Genomic DNA, 27,286 nt, shown 5'->3' on the forward strand with positions numbered 1-27,286 from the left:
CAAAAGGACGGCCACTGTTTTTCCAAAGAATGCTGTTTCCACAAAGCATAACAAATGCAAAATGCCATAATGGAAGCTACTGGCAGAGGCATAGCAGAAGATAAACAAGAGCAATTAAATAATTGGCCATAGACTGAATGTTTATTCTCCTATATATAAAAATAGTATAATTACAATCTAACTAGTTAATTGATCAACTGTGGGAATATGTTTAAAATATACACTTAATGACTTGAATTTTAAAGCCTTATGGCAGGACCTCTCTCTATCCTCTTCTTTTTTAAATGGAAGCAACCTCTGCAAGACACAATAATTGTCTGAAAAGTAGAGTTAGGATGCAGCAAGAAAAAGTGGACCAGAATACAAAATGCATATTTGATGCACTTGCTCTAAGGGCAACGGTTGTGTTGCACGCCGAACCTTCCATGTGCTTCAACTTTGCTTGGACAGTTTGTTTTCCTGACCTGGAGGGGCCTGCAGTGACCAAGATCAGACTTGACCCTTAGCTATGGTAGGGATTTCAGCTGGTGTGACGGTCCTGCCTTCACACCAGCTAAGTACTCCAATTCTGTGATAAGGTATTCTCGGCCTTTTCACTGTGGCTGTTGTCAGGACAAGATTAACTGAGGGAAGTCATGACAGCTGAAACTATAAAACTAAAAATGCAAGGAATCACCTTTCTCTTGCAGCTTTAGTCTACCACATTTCCCACCCAGTTCCCTCATCAAACACATGATGTAGCATGGGAAACTGCAGCAAAAAGGAGAATCGATGCAATGATTTATTAATTTGTAACATTCTTTTCCCATCTTTAAGAATTTTTGAATTTTGACTGTTTCCTATTGTGGTTCTCTTCAATAAAAGAGAACGAGGGGGTCCTGCCATGGGCTGTAAAAACAAGCCACTGAATGTAGCCTAAGAGATCTTTCAGTGATATTTCTCTATATTTATCATATTTCATGAAATATATGGGATTTTCTCTGGGTAATATTAGAACAGCTAATTTCACAAACCAAAAAAGTTTAACGTTTGCAAGTCATATGTATGAAAATATCATTCCCAGATTACTCTAACAGCATATCAATGTTGTCTTTCTTCTTGCTAAACGGGGAGCTATTCTGGATATTTGATTTTTTTTTAAATGTAAACATAATGGTAATTAACTAACTCAGGGGGAAATTATTTGGGGCTCTAATTTTCATGTCAGATGTTTTACATAGCTGTCAGTTCTATAAAGTATATCAAGTTTGGTTTAAAAAAAATTGGCTGAGACACCCACTCCCTTTAATCCTTTCGCTTAGCAGCTAGTTGCTGTTTCCATTTTGCTACTTCTGAAAAGTATAAAAAAGTATAATTGGAAGAATATGTTTCTTACACAACTTAACTTCAAATGTTTAAGTTAACTGCTTCTAAGCAGAGACTTTGGGTAAAGACAATGTAAAGAAAATGTCAATGAACATTCTACCAGATAATGCCCTACTGTACTACAATTGATATCAGATATTGAACAATTTGGTGGATTTGTCAGTACTACATACTTATTCTAGTAATCCAAATATTTGCAAAGTTTAAAATTAGATTGCTATTTATACCTTGAATTGTTTTCTGCATCTTTTCCTGTCTAATACTTGCTTAGCCCATTACCAAACCCTTTTTGGTTTCAAATATCTTGGATTAAATTCAGGCTTTCCCTTCCTGAAATGAACAAACTCTTTCATTCCATGGAAGGCTTTTGATCCAGTGAAGGAATCTTGAAGGCCGAATGGGAAGAGGGGAACATTTTGTTGATTTTCCCTCCTACTGTTCTGGAGGACTGGGACTTCCACCAGAACAATCTGTAGAAAGTGGCACCGGGGATGCAGGGGTAAAATACTATCTCTTCCCATCTTCCCAGTGCTCATGGTGAGCCACTTTCCATAAATGGTTCATGACACAGAGACAGCCATCCTGATCCTATATTCCATGCAACAGTTATTGTACATGCACCAGCTTCTACCTGCCCCCTGCTACTCCAGTGAGTGGAGAAAATGCCTTGTAGATACGCTTATGTGACTATGTAGCAACATACAGAAGATGATCTTCCAGACTCTTATAGGTGATTTTGTAGAGTTACACCGTTGTTGCTTTGAAGCACATGTTCAATCTCCAGTGCACTGGAATAAATATTTTTGGGCAACATTCCAGCAGTGACTTCACACATCCAGTGTAATTTCTAAAACAGTATTTTTAACTCTAATGACATTAAGCTATATTTTCAAATGTGCCCACAACTCCTATGTGCAACTGTCAATTGCGTATTCCTAAAATTGCTACTGCATTCTGCCAGCAAGCATGTTTGCAAATGCATAGCCATAAACATCCTTTCTGAGTGCAATCATGGCCAGGCCAATACATACCATCATAAGAATTATATTATTTTGAGCATCATGGAGAAGAGAAGGTCCTTTTAGCTGTGAAAGATTAGTCAAATAGGCTGGTTTATTACATTGCGCCGTTTTAGGCAACAGTAAAGCTCTCTAATAAACATATTGTCCAAATTAAATTAAAATACCTCTGGGGTATAAACAAGATGAGTGTATTAGAACATTTTAATGGAAATTTAAATGGATTTTATGCAAGTGGAGAAGAAACTACATGAAAGCCTGAATTCTTCCAGTTTCTTTTATTACAGCTTTACCTTAATGAAGAAGTCATTTGCATCAAGCTAATGAATCCCACAGCTGTACAGGCATGTATATAGCACAGACATACCCAAAATCTTCAATAGAAAGTTCTCTAAGTTTTCTGAATGCCAAACTGGCTATGCCATTCTGTCTAAAGCCCAACTGGTTTATTCTGATGGAATTATGTCATCACGCACTCATTCATATTAAAAATACGCATATACTAATTGGAAAAGTTGTTAATATGTACAAGTATTTGCCTGCATGTGTACTCAGTGCCTTGCAACTGGAACTAGATGATACATGTGTGATGAATGATACAAGTCACATTCACAAAGCAGTTTTCCTGATATTATCAAGCCCTATAAAGGTATCTTCTTAAAGATATTTTCTTGCCCACACTGTTAAATGATTGTATGTAGATGGTCACTGATGAAGCTCTTATTTGCTTCTTTATCTAGTGAAGAGAAATGTTTAGGCTTAAATTTCCCCATCATATTGGTGGGCATTTGCTTGCAGAAGAGGGCTTTGTCTTCCCTCTTCCACACTGTCTAAAAAATTCCCATTTCTTCAGAGTAGCTTTTGAGGGTGAACAGGGAGCTGCAGGGAAGATGGCAAACTGCCTTTCTCCTAATTCTTCTGACAAAATTGCTTTTTTCAGCAGAATTACTTTATTGAATATAACCATACTATAAACATAAACTTATTTTTTTAAGAATTACTCTACCTCACATGATATCCATTGTTTAACTCAATGAATGCATCCAATCTTTATTTAAGAAATTTACATTGTCTTGCAGAAGTATTCATCTGCTTTATCTTTTTCACATTTTGAGTGTTATGGCCTAGAATTGAAATGAATGTATACATAGCAAACAGTACGAAGGTGCAAAATACTTTTGTTATGACACGAAAGCTAAGCAAATGAAAACAAGGTGGCATGTTTGGCTCCATATCCATCTTGCCCTCAATCCTGACCAATTTCCTAGACCATTCCAAACAAAAGCATCCCCACAGAAGGATGCTGCCACTACTGTGGGAACGGTGGTCTCACGGCAATAAGTGATATTGGCTTTGCACCACTCAAAGCATTTTGCAACAAAGCCAAAAGGTTCAGGGCTGGTCGCACCAGACCAGAGAACCTTTTCCCACGTGTTTGCTATGTCTCCCATCTATCTCTTTGCAAACTCAATGGCCTTCAGCAATGGGCTTCTCCTACCACTCTTTCATAAAGACCAATTTTATGCAGCATCCAGGTCATCGTTGCCCCATACAGAATTTCTCCCATCTCATCTGTGGATACTTCCAGCTCCTTCAGAATTACCACTGTCTTTCTGGCTGTCTAATGCCCCTTTGGTCCAATCACTGAGTTTTGGTAAATGGCTTTCCCTAGACAGAGTTGCAGTTGAGCAATACTCTTTTCATTTTGTAAAGGAGATGTTCATATTGTAGTTTGAGATATATATTTAAATAACCCAACCCTGATTGATGCTTCTACACAACTTTATCCTGGAGTTCTTTTGATAGGTTCCTGGTCTTCATGATGCAATTATTTTAGATATGCTCTCCAACCAAGTCTGGACCTTACAGAAACAAGTGTATTAATTTTTGGCCTCAGGGCACCGGAATTACCTATAAGTGGACTCCAATCAACTATTTAGAGTATGTGACTTTTGGAAGATTGGGTTGCACCAGAGCGTATTTGCATCTCACACCAAATTTGCTGAATAATATATGCAACCAACAAGTGCCAGTTTGTATTTGTTTACTTAACTTTTGTGCTACAATAATAATATCCTGAACTTTCACATTGCATATACATGTACTTAAGTGAAAGCAATGCCAAAATAAAATCATTTTTATTCCGTATTGTTTGTTTTAAAATCATAGTCACTCTGAAACTTGAAGCTGAGGAAGAGGCTTTCCATACTATCAAATATATACCTTCAAAAACTGTAGTATATTTAATTGGGGTTTCGTTCTTTCCCACTGTTGTACTAAATTACTTAAATGAGATGTTCCATGAGTACATGCAATTCCCAAGACACCTCAAAACTGTTAGAAATATTTTATTATTCAGCTCTTTTCAGATTAGATTGAAAAGAGAAAGCAAAACCAGTAAATATCAAATGACATTCCAAGTAATCACCATTTGAAAACATAGTCAAACCCAGTGGGTTCTTATGGGCATGTTCCATGCTGGCTCTTCTTTGAAAAATTGTAAGCTCATTCCCTTTGATCAAAATTGAGTTGCAAATCCTATATAAATTGAGGAACTTCAGTGAATTGCAATTCAGTATGATTAAACTCAAATTGTAAAGGAAAACAACATAGGCAGCACATAAAAAGGAAGTAATTCCAAAAATCAAAGCATACACCTGATTTGCTCATTTGATTTTCAGCTCCTAAGGATCATTATCTTTAAATTCTTCTAGGCACTGAATTGCAGCACATCTGAAGATGGTGTTTTAATTAATAGTCAAGTTGATATGCCTTTTTCATAACAACTGCAGGAATGTAGGAAAAATAAAATGTGCAGAAAAAGAGGGAATGTAATGATAGTCTTAAATCTGATAATTCACTGGTACCCAATTAGTTTCACAACAATGTTACTACCTAAATCAGATGTGTGCGTGGATGCAATTTAAAAATCAATACAGAGATAGGTTGTATGTATGTCCCTGCTAGATTTCAAAAACCCTTTGCCAGCAGTCAGTTCAAATCCTCTCCAAGGGTTCTTAGACTGTCTCCTGGCAGCGGGGGTAAGTGGAGGATGAAGGATGGAGAGCAGTGAGAAAATGGGGTGATCAAGAGAGATGGGTAGGAGGGGCTGAAAGAAAAGTAGCCAAATATAGAAAAAGAGGTATAGGAACAAGAACCCTATTTCCTCTCTATAAAACAGTGGTGGACACACAGAAGAGAAACTATATTGTGTTTTTGTATAGATTTAACTGCATGTCATTTTAAAACCTCAAATCCTGTGCTAATAAAGCACAATGTGATGAGTAATATGTTGGTGTACGTATCCCATTCAGTCTCACTTTGCTCTCACCCTTTGGAAAAACTGATATATAAATTGAGAAGGAATCATATGCACCAACATTCACATTATGCTTCAATACTACAGGTTTTTTTTCATAAAGTGGCGTGCAAACACAGCAATGAAGCCGCAATTCCCCATCTACCTGAGGATGTACCTAGTTTGTCGCTACAGTGTCAACACACACTAAGGGTAAGCAATGAGCTGAGTTTTCTACATGCTGAATTTAGAAAATTGGATGAATGGAAATATAATTAAATTAAGGTCTGAGTTCCTGTCCTACCCCCCTACCCCCACAAACCTCCTCCCCTGGAAGACCACAGCAGTTAAGATTATATTTTATAAATGTTCTAATGATAGGAGTGTCCAATCCTGATTCGTACCTGTAGGGCAGTTCTGCATGTAATAGTGGCATATAATGGGTTAACTAATCCCAGACTTGTTGAATGTAAAGGTTAATTATAGGTTAGCCTATAAACAACCCAGAGTGTCACACTAACAGGGTGTTCATAGGCCATTCATGTAAACTACAATGTGCATGTAAGCATACCGCCTTGGAAATGTTGGGTTAATTAACCCGCATGTGTGAACTAGGTCATAATTTAAGATGATAGCATTATACAATTCACATATTGCGTAGAAATGAATCCAAGAGTACTGTGATTCTCCTAATCTTATCTGCATATAAATATAAAAATAAATATAAAATGCTATTTTAGTGTCAATTAGCTTCAATCTGAAATGGTAAAATAAGAAAAATATTCTTCATAAAAATGTTGCCATTTCTACACTTTCAACACTTTTGTCTTATACATTCAGACTATGGAAAAGGATAAATACCAGCAACAATTTCAATATGAGTGGCAATATAAATAATCTGTTATTACAAGGAGATATAGATAGATAACAAAGGACAAAAATGTAAACAAATTAAATTAAATTAATGGGTTTTAAGCAATGTTATATGACTGGTGGCCCACTCTTGCAATGGGACTTTTTGTCCTTCCCCACTACCGCCTGAAAAGTTTCTTCTAAGGATGAGGGAACCTTCACTGATGGACAGAGTTGAGATTGCTATTAGAAGCTCCAAAGAGCCTTCAGACCAATACAATCTAACATTTTCCAACTACCTAAGCTTTTAAACAATGCTGCACAATAATTCTGTGACTGAACTTGCTTAATGTAATGCTAATCAAGCATCAGGGTTACAGCCAGATATGGTGGATTTAGTTTTATCTCAATATTCAGCAAACTGATGGAGAAAATGTTTCTGAAGGTGGCCTGTGGTTCATACAAACAATTTTAGAGTATGATGCTATGCACATTTAGAGAGAAAAGATACACCAACTCCAGGATTCCTCAACCAGCATAATATAACAAAGAACTATGTTGGCAGAATAAAAGAAGGTCTTAGCAAAAGGGCCAGTGTTATACCCACTGAGCTCCTGAATAGTCATTTAATTATTGCATTGCATTTATATCCTGACTTTCTTCCTCTAGGAAGGAAGCCGCTTACAAGGTTCTCCTCCTCTCCACTTTGTCCTCACAATAATAGTGAGGTAGTGACTAGCTCAAAAGCAGCCAGTGGACTTCATAGCCAAGTGGGAACTAGAACCTGTGCCTCCTGAATCCCAGTTGAGCAAGCTTAAGCACTACATCATGCTGACTCATTCCCAAATAATTCATTTAAAGATGAAAATGTACAGTCTTGCTTCACCTACAGTTAAGAGGAAAAATATATGGTAGAAAATGTTGTGTTATTGGCATATTATTTTTAATGAGTATCTGCAATCTAGATTGGTAGATGCAAGTTTATTCTGAAGTTCACCTTTGTCCATAGCATTGAAATACTGCCTAAGGTCAATAAATGCTGCATACAATTTAGACTTCCTGGCACATAAACATTACTGTACTAAATAGATGGGGACAAAACAGTCATCAATAGTGGAATGGTCTGCCCGGAAACCAGCTGCTATTTTGAAATACATCATTTTCCAGGGCTCTTTCCTTTGGTTTGAACAGATTCTTTGCATAGAGTTTAGCTATAATTTCAATCAGACTATTGGGCATTTGGCTTGATGCTGAATTCATATCATATCATTAAAATGCTGAGAGAATTATGTACTGCCTGTTTAGCGTTATTTAGTTTTTTACAACTATTTGTAAAGACTATCAGGGCTTTGTGCAAGCCAGAAACGTTAACCTGGCTTGGTAGCAATCAGTAGCCACTGAAGTTTCTTCAGCAAAGGAGTTGCATTACAGAAAGGGGGACCTCCCTGAAACAATCAAATGTCTGCATTCTGCACTACATCTAACTTCCAGAACAGTCTTAAGAGCAGCCCCACACAGAGCTCACTATAGTAATCTATCATTCCCCAAAATAGAATGCTCAGAGACATCTTGAAATCGAAAATGAAATCATAGAGTCCTCAGATGAAGAAGCACTGTAATCATGAGTGACTTCAACTATCTCCACATAGGTCAGTTCTAACAAAGCTTGTATGTTCTCAAAGCTCTCAGTGTCCTCAGTTGCTGTGCCCTAGAAGAGTTGATCATGGAACTGACCAACCGGGAGGCAATCCTGGATTTAATCCTAGATAGGGTTGTCCAGAACTTGTCTAGTACTTGTCTAGTACAAGATGTAAAAAGTGTTGAAACAACTGGAAATAGTGACCACAGTGCTATGAGATTTAATATACATTAAGTGGAAAATTGCCAAAGAAGTCCAACACAGTCACATCTGACTTCAAAATTTTTCAAATGCGAAAATTTCTCTAAAATGGTAAAAAGGTAAAAAGGATTGGTTAAAAGGAATTGAGAAGGAGAGTTTACAGGATTAAATCTCTTCAAAATATTTGGAGATTACTCAAAACCATAATAATGGAAGCTCAGTATGTACACCATAAGTTAGGAAAAGTAGCACCAAGTCCAAGAGGTCATTGCAGGTTAATAAGCAGTGTCAAGGAGGCTATTGAGGAAAGAACGGGAGATGTTTGAAAGGAATAATCTCTGACAGTAGGTATGAAAGTATCAAATGCTGAAGAACTACTGAGCACATTCCTGTGTTTGTGCAGAGTTACAGCGTATTGACATATCCTAGGACTATGTCAGTTTCACTGAGAACTTGATGGCTAGATTAAAGAGTGCTGATAGAGGGAAAGTTCTCCTATCTGAAACATAAATGGTTTTATTTAGATCATGTATTGAAAACTAGAAAGAGATTCATTCCACCTTAAGAATGTAAGCGCCATCATGGATCAGACCAGTGGTCCTGATCCAGTCCAGCATTCTGCTCACATAGTTGCTAATTAGTTGCTATTAGTTGTAAATTTCTGCGGTGTTTCATTTACTACCACAAAGAGAACATATTGGGGGGTTTTTCCAAACTAAAAACACTGTAAAGCATTTCCGCAAACTATGTAAGCTGTCTGCTTCCTGGGAAATCTACTAAAAGCTGCAGCCAATTTTATTTGATTATAAAGTTATTTCTGCTTCTCTCTAGAAGCCATTCCTTAGAAACACTCTGTAGCTAGATATTCAAAACCTATTCAAAATGCATACACACACCACACACCTGTTTTCTATAATATTTGGTGAGAAACACTTTTAATTCTAGTCAAAATTCTGGTCAATTCTCACTCTCAACCATCTGAACAATAAATTGCTTGCAAGATTTCTGTATAAGTTACACATCCTTATTTTTATTTCTCTTCCTTATTTTTATTTCTCTTCCTTATTTTTATTTCTCTTAAGTGCCACCTATTTGTCTTCATAGTTGATAAAATATGGAAATATAGCTATTGTTTTCTGTACTTTGGATATTATTAGTTGTTGTTAGTTGTAAATATATTTAAATACAAGAGTGAGAGGGCGTAAAACATGCTGCTTACTATTTGCAAAGTCCTTTGGCAATCAGCCACTTATCCTTTTTCAGTGTCTTTGTTAGATCAGCTGCAATACCAAGACTGGCTACAAAAGAAGACATACAATCAGCATCTGGCACGATGCAAGTTGCTGCCCTCTTGGCTGGTTCTCAACCTGGTTCAGGAATATAAGGACACTTGTTTTATTTGGGTAGGTCAGATGGGGAAATGGGTACCACTGGTCCCAGTTGCTGTTGGTTCTTTCTCACCAGTGGCTTGTACTGCTCCTCCTGCTTACCACCACTGTTATCTGCTCAGAATGGGAGGAAGGTGAACAGACAGGGTGAAATACTGAAGAGGTAGAATAACTTCAGGTGGCTTTTGCAAATGGATGCCCAATCACAATTCCCTTTGATGCTGGTGCTAGATTGTATGATATGATTTCACTTCATGCTTTTCTATTAGGGCTACTGTATCTTCATTTTTTGAAAAAAAATGAGAAAGCCTGACCTAAATTTTAGCCTTTTTCCCCCAAACTTTGTTTATCAGGACTTGGAAGGGCAATAGAGCAATCTACAAAACACAATTTCCTTTTGTGCGCCTGAGACTCAAGTGTCAATATCCATCACAGCCCCTTTATGTGTTGCTCTGCTTTAGTCCTTGTTCAGCAATACAATCACCATCCACACCCACCACCGCCACTAAAAAATCCAAACTTTATTACAGTTTTAGCTTGTTTTCTGGCTTTGCACATTATTTTAAGGCACATATATTAATCATGAAAGGATTGCTTTGTCATTAGATTTCAGCCATAATGCACTGCTTAAAATAATATCTGTCCAAGCTTTAAATTATTCATCAGAATAAGTTTGCCAAAAACTCTTGAATACATCAGGGCGCAGTTAATGCTCTTAGATGCAAAAGGCCAGATGAATTTAAAATACAACTTATGGACTGACAGAATATAACTTGTGGTGGAGATAGAGTATCTTTCTATAAAAAGTATGCTTTAGATCGAAAACATGGGGCACGTTCTCATGCTATACTAACCCATCCTTACTATGACAATAAGCCACAGCAAGTAGGCCATCCTTTGAACAGCCCAGACTGCTCCTGACAGCAGGAATCCCACAAGCGTCCCAGGGAAAGCTAGCAGGAAACACTTGTCTCTTTGCTCGCCTCTGCATTTTTTAAACGAGGCCCATTCTAACCGCCAAAAATCCCTTCTACAAGAGATCCAGAGTTCTGAGAATTAGATTTTGAAACTCATTTCCCTGGAAAAGGGCACTTTCTAGAGTTTTGGGGAATAATGTGAATTGTGCATCACCCTAAGTCATATCAGGGCAAAAAGAAAGAGGGAGGGAGGGAGAAAGAGGATCTTGCCATGCGAGTGCTGTAACTCAGACCAACCCATTTTGTAAGAAGCAAAAAAATAAAAAAAATCACCCTTGCCTTTGCTTTTCTTTGCCAACTTTCCAGAACATTGCTTCCAACCAATGGCTTCAAATTTACATACTTTTGCAACAGCAAACTTCTACAGCTGTGTCAGTGCAGATGATGACAGAGGGCATGATCGATCGATCGATCAATCAATCAATCATTGAAATGGTGTGCCAGACACTGACAGCACTTCTAAGGTGCCACTAGGACATTTTCATGATCTAGTTTTACTCTCTCCAGTTGCTTGTTTCTTTAGGAATAAAAGAGAAAAAAGCTGCAGTGAGTGAAAACCTGCTTGTGATTGTAGTGGACAGGTTATGTGCTGCTTAGGTATTAGTGCATGCTTGGGAACGCTTGGCAGGAGCAGCAAGGGCTTTTTGTTACTCTTACCAAGAAGCTTTCTCACCATTTCCTGGGACCATTTCCTGCAGCTGGTCACCTGGGATCAGATGACATCACAGGTACACAACTTATCAAACAAAGCCCTGGTTGCCCACAAACAAGTTGTGCTACAGCAATTTGGGGTTATGCAACATGAAAACCCCTCTTGATCAATTAACCAGGGTGGTTTTTCTTGACATCTAGAACAAGACCTTCCTGCAAGATAATTTATTCTGGTATACCGAGCCACCCTGACAGTCTTTCGTCTGTACCAGGAATTGTTCAACCCATGTGGGTTAGCATATCATATGACCCCAGCACAGTAAAACCCCCTCTTGCTCTTTATGATCTCAGCCTTTGCCACTGCCAGTCACAGCCCCTCCAGCAAGGCCAAAGTGGCACTTTGAAGCAACAGTCACTGATTCTCCATGCTTTTTCTCAGACCCAGAAACCATGCAATGGTTTGTGTCATTTTAACACTGTTATTCTTGCGCTGTCTCAGGTGTGCAATTTTGTTGTGTAATACGTGTAGCCTTGCCTTGTAAATTTCAGCTTCCCAAGGGAAATAGATAAGTGATAAAGTGATCAGCCAAGGCCGTGTTGATTCTAATTCCTACATAGTTGTCAGCTGTCAATTCCTTAGCTGTAATTGAGCAGTTTAACCAAGGTCTACCACAGGTGTCATTATGCTGCAAACCAGTCAAGAGCTCCTGGGACCGTTTTAGGAGAGGCCTTCCAGTTTTACCAACTCAAATAGGATTACATTCCAAACACTCTTTTGTGTTTTGATTCCTCATCATATTTAATTGTAGACTCTCCAAGAGGTTTCTAACTCAGTTTCTTTAACACCAGCCTTTTCACTACCACAAGGAATACAAAGTTACAGTTCAGTAATAGATCCCTCCTTACAGGTTTTCTATACCACCTTGTTTGAAAATTCCTGTTACAGATCTTTAATTCCTTATCTCAAAAGGGAAGTAAACCATCTACATGTGTGTGCTCCAGTGCCGAAGTCTATCAATGTCTACTACCTTTTCTGACTATGTGCCATCTCTGTTATCAGAGGTGGTAAGACTGTGCATACAGTTGCTGAGGAGCTTGGGCAGGTGGGTTTCTTGTATCCCTTCTGCTCAAGACATCCTGTGGGCAGCTAGCTTGCCACCATGTGGACAGAGTGCTGGGCTGATTATTGGTCTAATCCAGCATGACTGCTCTTATGTTCATTTTATATGGTCCACTACATGCATTGAATCAAGCTCTTTATTCACTTCTATCATTGTATGTATTGAAAGATACAGTATCAATCATGATTTCCTCACCTATTGCTGATATATACGACTTTGCCAGGCATTTCAGGGAGAAAATTGTTCAGATTCGTCATGAGCTTGACTCTACTATTGAACCAGATTCTACTGAGATGCCAACGACGCTGTCGAATCCACAATTAATGGATGAATTTCAGTTGTTGCGGCCTGATGATGTGGACAAGGTGCTTGGACAAGTATGCCCTACCACCTGCTTAATTGACCCATGCCCATCCTGGCTACTTAAGAAAGCCAAGGACGGGATTGGGACCTGGATCCTGGAGGTTGTCAACGCCTCTTTAAGGGATGATCAGGTACCTGCCCCTTTAAAGGAGGCGGTAGTATGGCAAGTCCTAAAGAAGGCATCCCTGGATCCAGAGGTGGCCACCAATTATAGACCGGTGGCCAACATCCCGTTCTTGGGCAAGGTGCTAGAGTGGGTGGTGGCAGGAAAACTCCAAGCACTCTTGGAGGAAACTGATTATCTGGACCCATTTCAGTCCGGCTTCAGACCGGGTATGGTACTGAATCTGCCTTGGTCGCCCTGTACGATGACCTGTGCAGGGAGAAAGACAGGGGGAGTGCATCCCTGTTAGTTCTCCTGGACCTCTCAGCGGCTTTTGATACCATCAACCATGGTATCCTTCTGAATAGGCTAGCAGGATTGGGAGTTGGAGGCACCGCGTGGTGCTGGTTCCACTCCAATCTCAACGGTCGGTTTCAGAAGGTGGTGCTGGGGGACTATGGCTCTGCGCCATGGCAGTTATGCCATGGAGTTCCGCAGGGGTCCATTCTGTCCCCCTTGCTATTCAACATCTATATGAAACCGCTGGGAGAGGTCATCAGGAGGTGTGGGCTGCGGAATCATCAGTACGCTGATGATACCCAGCTCTACCTCTTGTTTTCCACCAATCCAGGTGAGGCAGTGGCTGTGCCTGGCCGAGGTGATGGGCTGGATGAGGGCCATTAAACTGAAGCTCAATCCAGACAAGACGGAGGTCCTGTTGGTGGGTGGTTCGGGCCTCAGGATGGGGGACTTGGGCCTTGTCCTAAATGGGGTTGCACTCCCTCTGAGGGACGGGGTTCGCAGCTTAGGAGTGCTCCTCGACCCTGAGCTGTCTTTAGAAGCCCAGGTGACAGCAGTGGTGAATTGTGCGTTCCTTCAGCTTCGGCTGATCCATCAGCTGCGTCCCTTCCTGGAGAACGATTGCCTGGCGACAGTGACACACACGTTGGTTATTTTCTGATTAGATTTCTGCAACGCGCTCTACGTGGGGCTACCCTTGAAGACGGTCCATATACTTCAATTGGTGAAGAACAGAGCTGCCAGGCTGCTGATGGGGACTGGACGTTATGTTCACATATAACCCCAGTTGTCAGCTCCACTGGCTCCCGATTGAAGTCCGGGCCCAATTCAAGGTGTTATGACCTATAAAGCCCTCAACGGCTTGGGTCCTGGGTATCTAAAGGAACGCTTGCGTCCATATATGCCCTCCCGCCCCTTGAGATCAGCAACAGATGCCCTTCTCCGGGAACCCTCTGTGAATTATATTAGGAGGGTGAGTACCCGGAGGAGGGCCTTCTCTGTGGTGGCGCCCCACCTATGGAATGCGCTCCCCAGAGAGGTCCGCCTGGCGCCGTCATTATTTGTTTTTCGGTGCCAGGCTAAGACCTTTTTATTTAAAACTTATTTTAAGTGTTAATATATTGTGTAGGATTTAAAAAAATTTAAGTCGAGATGCACCGGGTTTTAATATTTTTATTGTGTAACTTTGTTTTTGTATAATTTCGTATAACTTTGTTTTTGTTGTAAGCCGCCCCAAGGCTTTGTTGCGATGGGGGCGGCATAAAAATGTTTTAAATAAATAAATAAAATATATAGATGATATAAAATAGGCTTCCCAGTGAAATACGCCTGGCACCCTTGCTATTATTGTACCAGTACTAGGCAAAGACGTTCCTGTTTTCCATGTATTTTAAAGTTTAAATAATATTGACTTGATTTTATACGATTAGGAATTTTTATGATGGTTGTATTACTATTGTAGCTGAGTAATTTCAAATCTGTGTGGTTGCTGTAATTCTATTAATATATGCATTTATCTGTTTTTATGGTCAATCTTATTGTAATACTGTACACAGGCGAGAGAGCCCTATAGGGCCATAGGAGCAGTTTATAAATCAATCAGTCAAATAAATATTATAATTATAGTGATAAATACTCAGGCATAAGGTTCTGCAGCCCTTCATTAAAATAAGGGAGAATATTTCTATGTTTATGTTTTTAAAGACTATGCCTATTGCTTACTTTTAATAAGTTTTGATATTAGAGCCTCTTCAATTGCTAGCACCCCCTTTTCTTTAGCACCCAACACTCTTATTAGCCTTAGTAGCTTGCTTTCAAATGGGCTGGGGGGCGGGGGGGCGGGTATTGTGTGTCTCTCTGGTTCAGTGTCTGCAGTTAGTATCTTCTGCACTCTGCCAGCAAGTGCCTTCTTAGACGTTGCCAAGGCAAGGCTGCCTAACCCTCCATAAATCTGCAGGTGCTCACTTACTGAAAAAAATGTGCAAAAGTGTGTGTGTACTTTGGGTGACCGAAACTATACAAAAATAAGTTTGCAACACAGACAACCTCTCCAAAGTCCTGCTTGTGCACTTAGAAGGGACTTTCATTGAATATCAAAATGGAAATTGCAAAAGCAATCTGTGAGGCCGGTAATAACAATCTTGGGGGTGGGGGGAGGGGAGGGAAAAATGGGGGAAGAGTAGGAACCCAAAAGATGTCCGAGTGGGGAGCAAGCCAGGGACAGCCACTCTCAAGTGCCATATTATTATTGTCATTGTTATTAAGTAATATTTAATTATAAACACAATAATATCCAATATAGCAGTTGCATGGACATATCACACAGAAAACAATCAGCAGCACCAGAATCAAAATATGGTTTGCTGGAGATAAATACTGTGCCATCTCCGTATTATCCATTGACATATAGTGTAAATTGGTCCATGCTCCTGATCACAAAAAAAAAAAAAAAAGCAAATTCTCTTTTACATTTTAGGACAAGTGGTCATGTAATACAGTATGGGCTTTTCTACTGGATTCTTCATAGAAGATAGAGAGGATTGTCTCTCTATTGCCATTAAAAATGTAGGAAGCATCTGTTGAAATATTAACAAGAGGAAATGTTTTACTTACTGAACAATAACTGAAATTCATTCAAATATATATCTCATGTTTATAAAGCTACTTAGTCATCTAACATACCATCACTAATACCTGTATTTGAAAAGGGGGGAAAGGTCCACTATATGATTAATTCTTGATTCCTGTCTGAAACTCAGTTTTAGTAGCCAAGACCACAATACTTGAAAATACTGTGGGCAGAACATATATTAATTCATAAAAAACCTGATGAATGTGAGATTTTGTCTTGAAAACTCTTAAATAGTTTAATCATATTGCTTAAACACTAGGTGGAGCCAATCACCCAAAACTAAATATAAAATAAGTTTGCAAAGTAACTTCTTACAATTTATGGTTATAATATCTAGCAAAAGATACCCAGACAAATTCCTAAAATTCTAGACAATAATTGTGCCTACTTAAACCTTTACAAACCACCATAAATGCCAGGCAGAAAAGAAATTAAATTATCCTTATGGAAAATCCACAGATTTTTTCATCATAGTTTCTATAGAGGTGCATTGGGTTTTAATCCTAGGGTTTTTTGTTTTTTGTTTTTTTGAAGTACAATACAAAAACATAAAATCAAAACAATTGTTGCAAGTGAATGAAATACAAAAGATCTTTACACAATTTATAATGCATCCTTTATTTTAACATTACACTGCTTATTCAATCACTGATCAAACAACCCCTGGACACTTAGAATGGGATGCAGCAATAGCCATACCAACAAAAAATCCATCATGTTTGGTACAAGCAGCATCACAAGCAGCTATACATGCATAAATATCAGGTCCTCAGAATGAAGATTAATCTTAAAAATAAGATTCTACTAATTGAAAGTGCCCCCTCTTGGATGCACATTTGAATGTGGTTAGTGGTTTGAGAATGTCAGAAGAACAGGACAATGCTACCAGAACAGAGACTGGTCTCTGAGGGCAGAATGGTCACAGTAGGGAGACAAGACTAAGATGCATTCACACTTTTCGGGAGTAACAGTCACGTCAGCAAAAGAGAAAGGGCAACTCTAATGGTGATGGAAGTGGAGAAATTCCTGAAGGGTAGTAGTGGCTGAATGTTACACTGGAAGAGGATCTTTGACAGACCACAACAGTGATGCTCATGCTAACTCTGATTAGTACTGTGCAGAAGGTGGCAATGGTAAACAATTTCTGAATACTTGTTACTCTTTAACACTATGAATGAAAGAAGAAATAGTGCCAGAAGAAGAAACTCCCAGGAAGGAAAGCATTCATCTAGCTATTAGGGAAAAGCAAAGGGCAAGTTTGAATAGGACTCTTCCATAGATGCAACTAGACCAAAACCAGAAGTCTAGTGGTTGACATGCGCAGAGGTGAAAGAAAAGTGGTGCCACACAACCCAAACAATTGGAATATGGAACATTAGAAGTACGAATCAAGGCAAACTGGAAATATAAAGCAAGAAATGGAATGGTTAAACATCACAGTTCTTCGTGTGAGTGAACTAAGTGCCTGGAATGGGTATTTTCAGTCAGACACCCACAAAGTGTATTACTTGATAAACTCAGAATAAATGGAGTAGTTGTAACACTGAAGCAAGATGTAGCACAGACATCAAAGACCAACCAAATCATATCAACCAGAATCTGTGGAAAACCTATGAAAATATCATTCAGGTCTATGCTCCAACAACAGATGTTGAAGAAGAAGAATTTGAAAACGTTTATGCAATTGTCCAAGAGGAAGCTAATAATGCAGCAAAGCAAGGCATGCTAATAATCATAGGTGACCAGAATACAAAAGTAAGAAACCAAGCAGAATCCAAGGTTGTGGGAGAATTTGGTCAAAGACTCAGAAACAAAGCAGGAACACAACTCACAGAATTCTGTGAAGAAACCCATCTGTTTATTGCAACATACATCTAACAGCCAATCAGATGACTATACACACAGACATCATTAGATAGCCAATATAGAAAACACATAGACCACAGAATTTATGTATGTATTGTACTTCTACACTGCCCAATAGCCAAACTTCTCTGGGCAGTTCACAAGACATAAAATAGAATATAAAATACAAACAGCACTTAAAACCATCATAAAAGGATTACCATATGAAATGAAAGGTCAGATTTAAAACAATTTATCAACAGGGTCACTCTTCCCTGTCTCTCTCCCAGCATAGGTCATCAAATAGGGTAACCAAAGCTGTTTCTGTGCTAAACCCTGGCTCAGACTCTAAAATGGATCCAGATAAATGGTCTCATCCAAAATTGGCTGAAAATAAGAGATGGAGAAGCTGTATTCTCACTGCCAAAACAAGACTAGGAGCAAATTGTTAGTAGAAGTGTAACATACTGTAAAAGGAGGCATCTGTAGCAGCCTAGCACAACTCACATTGCCAAAAAAACAGAACAAAACCAGTCTTGAGATGACCAATGCCTGAATCACCATGGTCAAGCTGTCACAGTCCACCATGGTGGCAGCTGGCATACCTAGCCACCTTTGTTACAAAAAGAACTGTCTCCATCCCCATCAGGAACGTATTACACAACAGGTATACATGGAAACAATTGTGGATAGCTCTTCCTCATTATTCAAATAGTTTTGCTGGAATGATGATCAGTTTAGAGGGCAATAAAATCATTAAAAATCTGACATGCATTCTATTAACAATGCAGGCTGTATTTCTTTCTGCTGACAGTTCTTCTACTATGGCAAATTACTTCAACCTTTAAACCAAGCAGGGTGCTAACCTCACTGACACTTTCTATAATATGGCTGTGGAACTAGCACAATCAAGACTAAGATAATCATGGATGCAGTTAACAGTGGCCTCTGTTCTCACTGGGGGAGTAAACCTCTGAAGGGTCTGGCTGCAAGTGGTGTCACATATGATTGACACTCAAATGATTGACATTCAATATATGTTACATAAATACTATAAATGCAATAAAACATTGAATAAGATTAAAGACTATGTAATCTTCATATGAAAGGAAGTGGAAGAGGAAGAAGATCTCCACACTGAAAATAAGTATATTAGGAAGAAGGTATTTACAATTCAGTCCTATTATGGTTAGTTGGAAGCAAGTTCCACTGAGTTCACTAGGATTGATCCAAGTAACTGGGGATAGAACTTTAGCTGTAGTTTTCTACATAAAGCAGTTTTGGGTGTTTGAGGATCTGAAGGAATGTTTAATCATGTTAGCTCCCAACTGCAGTAGAAAATAGATCAGCCAACACACTGCTTTACCATCTCAATGAGATCCACACCTATAACTTGAGAATAGTCATATATTTCTTTAGTGACTAATTAAAAAAATAAAATTGGTTACAAAATATATTGAAGATTTAGGCTAATAAATAAAAACATTGGACAAGATATACATCCAGAGAAGAAATGAAAAGCAGAGAATGGCCACAATCCAACCTAAAGAAGGGAAGAAGATGAGTGAACTCAAGAAGAAGATGTTGACTCAGATTCTCTAGATCAGATGGACAAGTATCTCAAGCCATTAAAAAAATTAAAAAGATGAAGCACTTCTGTCTCCTATGCTTATATACATAGTACAAGGAAAGATAATCAAATTTGCAGATGTTACAAACTGGGCGGAATAGCAAACACCCTAGAAGACAGAATGAAGATCCAGGGTGATCTTGATAAACTTGAACACTGGGCTGAAATCAACATAATAAAATTCAATGAGGACAAGTGCCAAGTCCTCCACCTAGGAAACCAAAGGCATCGATACAAGATGAGGAATATGTGGCTCCACAGAACTGAACAAGAAAAAGATCTTGGAGTAATTGTGGACAATAGGCTAAACATGAGCCAACAATGTGATGCAGCTGCCAAAGGGGCAAATGCTATTTTGGGATGCATTAACAGAAGTATTACTTCCAAATCATGAGAAGTAGTAGTTCCTCTATATTCCTCACTAATCAGACCTCACCTGGAATACTGTGCCCAGTTCTGGGCACCAAGATTTAAGAAAGATGCAGGTAAATTAGAAAGGGTCCAACGGAGGGCAACAAAAATGATCCAGGGTTTGGAAACACTCCCCTATGAGGAGAGACTGAGGGAACTGGACATGTTCATCCTTGAGAAGAGAAGACTGAGGAGGGACATGATATCCCTTTATAAGTACCTCAAAGACTGTCACAAAGAGGAAGGTCAGGATCTCTTCTTGCTAATGTCAGAATGTACGACACGGAATAACCAATTCAAGTTGCGACGACCCAGATTCAGGCTGGACTTCAGAAAAGCTTCCTCACTGTCAGAGCAATGCCACAGTGGAGCCAGCTGCCTAGAAAGGTGGTGGGCTCTCCCACACTAGCAATATTCAAAAAGAAACTGGACAGCCATCTGAGTGGGATGGTGTAAACTGGTGACCTGCAACACAGGGGGTTGGACCCGGTGGCCTTCATGGCCCCTTGCAACTCTACTATGATTCTATGATTTTTAAAAATGTAGAGCTTGAAATGTATGTTGGATCGGAAACATACAGTGTGAATTCTACCCACAAGCTTGTGCAAATGTACACACACACTCACACGCACGCATAGACATAATTTCAGATGGACTGCTTAAATTGTCCAAAAATCCTCTTTCCAGTCTTCAAATGTATGGCCTTTCTCCTTCATTTTCTCAGGACCTAGTGAATACTCTTAGTAAAGAAAGGAAAAACCATGCTATATCTGAAGCATTGTTGCTAGTTGACTGTTCAGGGCTCACACGCAATTTATTCTCTCTCACAACTGTGACAGAAGAAATCACTCACCTCTAGAAACTCACCCTCAGAGCAAGCACTCAAAGAACCTCGAAGAAAGCAATGCTTTAAAGAATGGGGTACTGTATGTATGTGTAGGCAGATAATAAAACAAAATGACCCGTCTTTTATGTGGATGCAAATGCATATATATATGTCCCTGCACATGAGGGATGGGTGTCAATTGCCTTGGGCAAATTGCAAACTTCCAATGCACATCACTACGCTTATCCTTTGTAAAGTGCTGCTTTTTACCTTTTCTGTCATGAATCTACCTGGTTCGTGTCTCAAACAATTATTGGGAAATATTATAGACTTAGTTTTCATGCAGTCTTTTCTGCACACTGCTATAGCACACTTGTAACAATAACAGCATATTTGAACACGTAAGCAAATGGAGGTAGACAGGCTGCTAAAAAGAAAGAGGAACTGTCCAACCAAATTACAGTTTCAAACTACTGATCCATATTCCCACTTGCTATTTCTCTCCTTCCGATTGGCCTCTAAATGCTGTCAACCCTTAGAGTTCAAAATGCTGCTTCTAGGCTCTAAAGTCCTCTGCCCTACCTACATTAAGATAAGGTGCCGAAGCACTGACATGCAAAATGTACCTTGGTCCATTGAGGATAACACAAGGGGCTGGTGTCAGTCCCATTCCTTACTTCAGAGGAAATGAAAGCTATTGCTTTTGGGGGCAAAGGAGAGATTTGTTCTGAGCATTCTTCAAATTATCCCTTAAGATTCTTTATTTGGTTAGCATCCATGATACTCCACTGACCTTACAAATCAATTGTTTCCTCATTCTGCTGACACACAAAGTGTAGGCCAAAGCTTGCAGTTTCTTTCCGAATAGTACCATTTAACTACTTCCTTATCACGAACATCTTCCTGTGCAAGTGTAATTTAGAAACCTTTGCCACTGTAATTTTCTTTGCTTCATTCTCTTTAAAGCGAAGCTTTTATGCGACAGATTAAATACTCATTCATCAGCACTATTATCCCTCCAACAACTCAAAATGAACAGCTATGGTTTAAATACAAAAAAGAGACACAAGAGGAAACAACTGATCTGCATATATATGAAAGAAAAGAACAGTGCAAAAACCTTCAGTATGAGTTGTCCCTTGCTATACTGTATGAGTCTAACAGATAGAGAAAATGCACCTTAAATATAATTATGGGACAACTCTGAACAGGCATAAAGAAGCAGCAAGACATCTTGGGATTCACAATATGGAAGAATTTAAACTTCCTGAAAGTTTATCTGCCAACATCCCTCTTGCTTTTTTCTTAACCTTACCTGTTGATTCTAAGTGTTCAGGAACTGGTCACAACAGAATCAGTACAGAAAATTCAGTTGATGAGTGGGTGGGAACAGATGGGGTAATGGAAAAAGAAAGAGGAGAGCCATCAATTCAGGTAGTGGGTGGAGGACTTCAAAATCCCATTTGGGAGTGCTAAATCTGTTCTCAGGCCATTGCTTTAGGGAACAGTGGAGCAACATTGGAACAAATATTAGGACAAAAAGTAACTCTAAAGATACATTGCAATGCATATGTGGGTCTTATTTCAAGTAGTTAGGTAAAGTAGATAGTTTTTAAGCACCAGCAACTCAGTAATATCACACCGTGCAGTGGATCATATTTCATGCAGCTGCTTCTTAAGTGTCTATCCATTTCATGAACAAATATTAAATCTTTAGCAGTGAGGCTCCATTCTTTCCAAAAATGTTAAAGGGAGGACAGTCAGAAACAAAGGTAAATCCACATTGAGCAGAATAGGTAGCTTGGTGCACACAGAGGTTTGATGAGCATTTAATTACTGTATTCACTTATGCAATATACATTGAACTGTAGGAGAAAGAGTGCAGGATACACAGACCTGGGTTGTCCCCTCCTTTCAGTAGATACCAGTGACAATGTATAGCTTCTATGTTAAATTCCTAACTGAATTAGGAAACTTTAGTCTTCATCACTTGCTACTTGCTTGGCTGTCCTGAAGTACATTTGACTCCAATACCAGACTGTTGCAATCAAAATTTAAAAAAAATCAGTGGTGGATTAAGTCCATGTAAAAATGCTACTGACTCTTGTTTTTCCATCTTGGATTGTAATAAAATTCCAGTTCTGTTGCAATAATTTAATTAAGTACTGTCAGAAGGGAACCATCTCACTGTGGCATCTACTTGTATGTTATATTGATTCTTGTGGTTTGCTGGGCTAAGGAAGGAGAAAAGACTAGATCAGAAACTAGTTTTGCAATGTAGCTAGCTTTCCATCTGTTTCAGAACAAATGATGCAAATACAGATAAAACTGGAGAATACTAGCCATAGAAGAGGAGACAGAACAGGTCGCTTGCTTCCTAGTCAGCATGCAAAAGTCACTTCATGCAGGACTAGGAACACAGCAGTCAAATAAATTAAGACTTCCAGGTGGTCTGAAATGATATTGCAGGAACTCACATTTCTGTTGCATAACTACTCTTATCACCTTTCCATTGAATGAATGTGCTTATTACAGTAACCTCTTTCAGCTCTGCTAATGAACTTCACTGTTATCAGACACAGAACATACTCCTGCTGCCTAGCTTGTCATCCAGGCCTGGGATCTCTCTCTCTCTCTCTCTCTCTCTCTCTCTCTCTCTCTCTCTCTCTCTCACTCTCACTCTCTCTCTCACTCTCACTCTCACTCTCACTCTCACTCTCACTCTCTCTCACCATCTCTCTCTCTTGTTCTATTTACTCTGTACATGACATGCATTTCTATTATTCCATGGAAAGAAGAATATCATTCTTCATATTTTCAAGATGACCCAGACACACAGCAGAATTTTAACACTGAAATCTCCCTACAAGACTAAATAAATGTTGTTCATGCTAATGCAGTGGAGTAATATGAAACATGGAATTCCTGAGCTCAGGAGCTATTAATTTCCCAAGCTGGTCAAGGTTTGTTTGCTTCAAAGGAGCATCTGAAGCAGTTCACTTAAAGAGTTCACTGTTACTCAGATATGAAATTACCTAACACCAGTCATGCAGGAAAGCCACTTAAACTGCATTTCTAGCCACATATTGGAAAAATAAGAATCCCACATGGAGAAGATTAAATGGACAAATGAAATTATTTGTAATCAAATAAATCAAACAAACAAACAAACAAACATTTTAATCAATGGCAAAAGTCCCACTGACTTTAACAGTCTTCAGTCACACTCTAAAGGGGTAGAAGAACATATGCCAGCATGAGAGGTTATATGAAAAATATTGAGCATTATTTAGTTCTAGATCTGTTGTAGCCATAAGACAAACAGTTCTTCAAATGTGAGAGCTAGGATATCAACACATAAAGGAATCTCATAGTCTTTAGGGAAATTACATATATTTGCCCTTGTTGATTTCTAAACAATGCACAGAAAGGCTTTTGTTTGTGGTACCTACATCACCCAGTCAATTGTCAAAATCTAATACAGTATATGGGAATATCCCAGATGACAATATCTATGTACATCTAGAACATTTCACTGAAAAGCAAATAATCAAAATACAAACATTTATTCATATTTCCCACTTACTTTAATGTACTGGAAAAGCTGCTACTCAATTATTTTCAATTGCACTTCAAAAATGGAATCCAGGAAATCACACTAACACATGAACATCAATTTTACAAAATAACTTTTTTGAATAGGATTAAAAGGTCTGCTTAGCTTTTACAGTTTAACAGCATAAAGTGCTTTCCACTTTGTTCCGGGCCCAGAGTTATGAAAGCAGTAATACTTGCAGAAGAAAGAAAACGATACATGGAAGAAAGAAAACTATATTCAAAACCACAAAATTGTTGGCTTGGAAGTGAAAGAAAAAACTGCAATCATGTCATGGATATGACTGGAATCCACTTGGAAATGTATTCACCTTTCCCGCCTGTTAAGCATAATTAAAGGATACTGCTGCACCATCTGTAACACATATGCTAGCAATTAAATGCTAACATATCTATTCAACCAGAATTTGAAACATTTTCCGAGCATATCGCATTGCTTATTTTCAGTATCTATCCAGAGGTAGGCAACCTGGTACCTGCCACATATTTGGACGACATCATCATCATCACCATCTTTATACTGCCCAAAAGTTTAAGCTCCCTGACAATTCATAAAAAACCCAGACACCACAATATACTAAATCAGTGTACAGTTTCCAATATACAAACTTGTGACAGAACTGAAAACAATTTAAGCAGCTAAAATGGGGTTTTTTATTATGACTAGATTGTCATAAATCCCACAAATGCCACTAAATGCCACAGAAAAAAGGAAACCTGGTATCAATAAGGTAGCAGAACTAGTACCAGCGAGGCTGCAGGAAGGAAAACCTAACCTTAACCCTCTCACTTTTTGTACTTAGTTTTTATTAGGTATTGCAGAAACATCACACTAAGTCAGATTTGGAAGCATGCAGGCAGCCAATACAAATGGGCCAGAATCAGTCTTACATGCTCAGGCCTTCTGGTCCTAGTCTGCCTGCTGCATTTTGCACAGGTTGCCACTTCCAAACAGTCTTCCGGACTAGTCCCATTGAACTAATCTAATGCGGAAATCACGAGAGCACAGATGACTAAAATCAGGCTATCTCTGATCCACCAGCTGGTAAAAGGTGTATGCAAAGGACGAGTTTCTCCCAAAACACAGAACTGTAAGGATGTTACTTCAGACTCTCAATCTGAACTAGAAGAAGCAGCAGTTTTGGAATGCTTAGCTGCATTTCCATGGTCAACCAGCTAAAAGATAGCCAAGCAGCTGGTGAGAATGAGACCATTTCCATTTTGGGGAAGAACAGGGAGTTTAGATAGGGAGATTGTCACTTAATCAACCCAGTGGTTCAGTGCCAGATCAAATGAGCAGACCAGCTAAGTAATGGGCAGAATCCTCACTGTCTGGCCCATAAGCAGCATGAACCTCCGAGGGTGGAGCCAACTCCATCTGGTGGGGAAGTGATGAGAGGAATTCAGTTTAGAATTCACTCTAGAAACTAACTCTACAATTAGAGAGATCATTAACTTGATGTATGCTTTTTGTTAAGAACTTTTAATACTACCCGTTCTGGATCACAAAGTCAGGCCTGGATAGCCAACTTAACTTAATAAAAGGTTAGAAATATCTCACACTGACCTGCCAGAAAAGGAAAAAGAAAGATTTTGAAGGCACAGAGAGACAGAAGGAAATTTGCATCCCTGAGGTCACCTGAGTCTCAAGTGACAAAGGTGGCACCATAAGGTCATTCAATATACATACTTCTTCTCCAAAGGGAGTGAAACACCATTCAGAACAGGTTGAACACCCTCCATCCATCAGATCAAACACCCACTCCAGCCTAGCCCATCAGCCAAGAAGGATACCATGGATGATAGTACTAAAATTGCTGAGAGATCCAAGAGTATCAAGAAGGTCACATTCTCCCACTGCTACCCTGACACAGGTTATCATACTGGGCAACCAGAGCTGTTTTCATGACAATACCTGGCCTAAACTCTGACTGAAATGGATATAGATAATCATTCTGAACCAAGAGTGCCTGGAGCTGCTTGGTCAGCACCTGCTCAAGAATATTTCCCAGGAGAGAAACATTTCCTACCAGCTTAAAGTTATTAAGATCTTTCGAGTTCAGAGAGAACTACTTCAGGATTGGTCTCAGTTGGCATGGTACCACATCCGCTTGCAAGGAGGCATTAAGTGCCTCCCTGTTCACTCTGTGCTATCTTTATTCCCATTGATCATACTATCTATGGTTGATGGGAGTAGCTGTGAGAAACATCTGGAGGGGACAAGCTTTTTTGGGAGTGTTAATATGTAACTAGTTGCATAAAGAGATCAGTGGGGTTCATATTCAAATTCAGTACAGAAAGCCCAACTTCAGAAACGCAGCCATATATCCTCGTACACCTTTAATGCATGTCTTCCATGTGCTCACCAGCAAGAATCTTTTCACATGGGCTAGTGCCACAGATATCTGACAGAAAGGAAAACACTTAACTAATATTGATGGAGATGCAATAATACACATTGCACTTTAATGATAGATACAACACTTCCTAAGTAAAACTCTCCTCTTAATTACATCAATCAGATTCATTGGTTTTCTTTTCATTTCTTCTTAGAAGAATATATTCTCATTCCATGAGATGTTCAGAACTTACCAAAATTCACCCATATAACCACCACCAGCAGTCCATTGTAGCATGTCCGCATTGCAGTAGCAGATGAATCGTAAGAGCGTATATAAAAATAAAAGAGAGAGAAAACAAATTAATAATTTAATAGCAATGTAAATTATTTTATACAAGATACATCCAAAGTGTATTTATTTACTGTATTTTTCTACTACCCAATAGCCAAGGCTCTGTGGCAAGCTGATATCAATTAATCACAAACAACAGTTCATCAGGGATACACAAAATGAGGAAGATAATATCAAAAACTGGCAAACAAAGAATTCCAGCTTTAAGAAAAGTATTGCAGCATCATAACACACATCCACAGACTCCTTTTATATGTGGTCTAAATTGTGTGTTTACTCTTTCATTAGATACTATCTAATATCTATATATCTAGAATACTATCTAGATAGAGTAACATTTCAAGGGCAAAGAAAATG

General features: G+C 38.9%; 1 protein-coding gene across 19 annotated transcripts in view; it reads right to left on the reverse strand.

Moving 5' to 3' along the window:
- EPB41L3 (erythrocyte membrane protein band 4.1 like 3) overlaps positions 1-27,286 on the reverse strand; it is a 142,733-nt gene that overhangs the window by 103,870 nt on the left and 11,577 nt on the right. For 5 of the 19 annotated variants that reach the window (XM_044426261.1, XM_044426260.1, XM_044426259.1 and 2 more), the window contains exon 1: positions 26,829-26,913. The exons of 2 other annotated variants lie outside the window; for them this stretch is intronic. The gene's annotated coding sequence lies outside the window, so the exon portion shown is untranslated. Of the gene's footprint in view, positions 1-26,828; positions 26,923-27,286 lie in introns of those variants that run through there. 12 more of the 19 variants (XM_044426250.1, XM_044426264.1, XM_044426252.1 and 9 more) reach the window with 5 other exon arrangements.

Source organism: Varanus komodoensis, unplaced genomic scaffold (assembly GCF_004798865.1).
Source record: "Varanus komodoensis strain SLA01 unplaced genomic scaffold, ASM479886v1 scaffold17, whole genome shotgun sequence".
In the NCBI taxonomy this organism is placed as follows: Eukaryota; Metazoa; Chordata; class Lepidosauria; order Squamata; family Varanidae; genus Varanus; species Varanus komodoensis.